The sequence below is a fragment of the Antrostomus carolinensis genome, unplaced genomic scaffold (genome assembly GCF_000700745.2).
Source record: "Antrostomus carolinensis isolate BGI_N321 unplaced genomic scaffold, ASM70074v2 scaffold13149, whole genome shotgun sequence".
Taxonomy (NCBI): Eukaryota; Metazoa; Chordata; class Aves; order Caprimulgiformes; family Caprimulgidae; genus Antrostomus; species Antrostomus carolinensis.
Window position 1 is genome coordinate 10723 of NW_010339309.1, and position 3381 is coordinate 14103.

The window sequence follows — 3381 nt, forward strand, 5'->3', positions numbered from 1 at the left end:
AGGTCTGGAAAAACAATCTTGCTTAGTGTTTGTGTTTCCATCCACCTTCCCTTTGAACAGGGGGATGTGGTGGTGAGGAGCTGATGGATTCTGGCCTGGGTGTTTAACTCCTTGTTGTACATCACTCACCTGGAATGTTGGTCACTTTTAAGGAGAATTTGTAGTCTGTATCTAATTAGGGATTTACAAAGACTGTGCTGTACATGCTTGAAGGGACATAATTGAAATGTAAGAGCCCTCAAGGCAGCCTATAGATATGTCACAGTGCCCAAAATTTTAAGAGCTAGAGGAATTTCCTGCATGATTTATGCTGCAGGCACAAAACTCTGGAGAGGGACTCTGAGGTGACATTTGAAGAAGCACAATTACTAGGTAAGTAATCTTTTTCCACTTTTCTTTCCTCAAAGCATCCTGGAATGAAGTAGTAGTCACTAAGAAAAGCCATTACCAGACTGTCCAACCTAGAATTAAAAAGATTTGAAAAAAATCCAAATAATAGTGTCACACAAAGTGTATTGTGTGCTTTCTGAGTGCGCCTGCATTCAACCCCGACAGCGGCTGTGGAAAGAGTTGTTGCAGGTTTGATGGGCATTTCCTCATATGTAACTTTGTTAGCAAAAGTAATCTTGTGAAGTGAACCATTGCATTAGAATGTAAAGGTGATGATTTGTGACATCGCAGTGGTGTGGGGGAAAATATTTGCTTGATACGCCTCTTTGTGCATGAAAATCTGTATATATCTATTTGGATATGGGCACCTCTTCACTTCCAAAGTGCAACACATACAATAATTCCTGAAAGTAGCATCACAGTAAAGTATAGCACAGAGTGATGTAGTTCATAGTTGTATTTTAATACTTTTAAGTATCTTAATATTAGAAGATTATTATCTAATATTCTAATATTTTACAAAAATAGATTGATTTCCTATCTTCCTTTGTTACCTGAACACATTCAGGTACCTTCTACTTTAAAAGCACTTTAAAGTGCTACAGATACATACTGACAACTTAAATTTCCATTTAATAAATCTGTTTTAGGTGAGAAATCTGCATGGAAGCAGTAAACCAAAGCAAAGTTCAAATTCTGTGCAGTATCAAAAAAAAACCAAACCCAACCAACCAGTGTTCCATGATGACCTTAAATTGCTTTTCTGATTTCCTCATACTTAGGGATGTTGCTCAAAGAGGTACTTCTGCCTTCATTCTGTAGTAAGAACAAGGGAGATCATCATTATTCCTATTGCTTTAAGCTCATCTTTCTTGAAGTGTCCTCTCTTCAATTTTTAATCTTTCCTGTTCACTTTCTGTATGTTTACTGGCACAACATCTTCACTTTCATCTGCATCACACAAACTATAGTTCGATTTGCTCTTTAACACTGACCCCAGTTTTTTTCCAGCATACCAAATTACCTTTTGAGTATCCATCAGTGGAAGAAATCATCCCTCAAATTTAATAGGGTCAGTTCTTCTGGCTGAGACTGGTGAGTACAAAGTGCACACCGTGGATTGCCTTTTTCTGCAAGTTCTCTAAACCTCACGACAACAAGTGCTTGAATTGCAGTTAGAGGTAACGAGCTTAGGACCAGGAGAATCTTCATTGTTTTTATTGCTGGCCTTGTACAGCATCACATTCGGACGTGCTCTGGAGAATCAAGTGTTTGATCAGTTATAGAGGCTCAGAGGAAATACGAAGCCGACAGCATTAGGGTGACTGAGAACACAAATACCTTTTATTTCTATTAGTATTTTCCACAAGCTTTGATTCTGGGAAGTGAAGGAGATGAGACTATGGCTTTTCTCATCTCTCTACTAAATCATCCTGTGCTTTGGTCTAGACTTGCAAATTTGTTCTCAAAACCATTGTTGTCCTCTTACAGTCTAGCATCTCATTAAGAAACTCTGCAAAATCAACTGCTCTTGCTGACATGTTTCCTGATTTAGATGCAGCTGGATCCAGCTGGGTCTTAATGCCTGAGATGGTCCTATCGAAGGATTTGTAATTTTTTTTTCCCCTCTTGACACGGTTAAATCTAGTCGCATTAGGAATTTAATTAGGAGCTAGTTTGATTGTGTTTTGAGCGGTTCTTTCTCCGATTCAGCTTTCCTAGCAGGGGCTGTGAGTCAGGAAGACTCTTGAGTTCTATTTCTGTCCTTGTCACTAACATTAACGACCTTGGACTACTCTGTGCTGGGGTTTTTTTTCTGTTCTCTCGGTGCAAATCAGACTTCTAGTCCTGCTTTTTTCCTGATTGTGGTGTGGAGAGAGTGCTTACCTCTGCAGATCTGAGCTGAATAGCTCTCCTTTACTCAGCTGGACTGTCTGTCTGGGAACAGCAAGCAGAAGTTGAAACTTATTTTTATTGCAGCTTACTGGAAGGTGCCTTGTGGCTGTGTGATGGCAGGTGATTTCTTCTAACTTCGTAAAGAATTCCTCCATTGCTTCCAGTGATGGAGATCAATTTTCTGAGCAATGGTCTGCTCTGTCTTTGGCTATTGTGCAAGAGACTGAGCTGTGGTAGTAACTGATGTCATAAAAAACATCCATGAAAATTTGAAAACAAGCTGCCAAGACTTTGCCAGAAAAATCTGAACCAAAGCTCCACTCACCTGTTGCTTGAATTACTCTTCTATTTACTTGTAGATAAAGTGACAGGTAGCAAGTAATTCACAGGGATTCTATCTACCATCTAACACTAAACAATCAGCTGATGTATTTACATTCAGTAGGCTGACAGGATTTGAAATTTTGTTTCAGAATCTGTTTTAAGAGTCGGAGCACATGGGAAGGGGTTGTGTACTGGAGCTGGTGTTTTGGTTGTGGAAACTTGAGCCTTTATCTTGTGTTTAAGAAAAAATTGGATAGAGCAGTAGCAAAGGCAGCTGTCACAGAGCTGAGGCTTTCCTGAGCTTTGGGCATTGTTCCAAAGGGTGTATTTGCAGAAATTTGCTTTTAAGAAGGTGGGTTTGTGGCAGGAATCAGTCTTGTGTTACCTGGGAGGGTAATCAACCTCCTGCCCCATTACACTTGTGCGTATAATCCCAGCGTTGGCTCCCACAGGTCACCCTTTGACTAAGAGGGGTGTTACTGTGCTGATGCAGCTGCAGCAGAATAATTTCTTCCCCTGTACTCAGCATTGGTGAGGCTGCACCTTGAATACTGTGTCCACTTTTCAGCCCCTCACTCCAAGAAGGACATGGAGGGGCTGGAGCTTGTCCAGAGAAGGGCAACGGAGCTGGGGAAGGGTCTGGAGCACAAGTGTGCTGAGTTCCCTTGTGGCTGAGGGAACTGGGGGTGTTGAGCCTGGAGAAAAGGAGCCTGAGGGGAGACCTTCTGGCTCTGTGCAAGTCCCTTGGAGGAGGGTGGAGAGAGGTGGGGG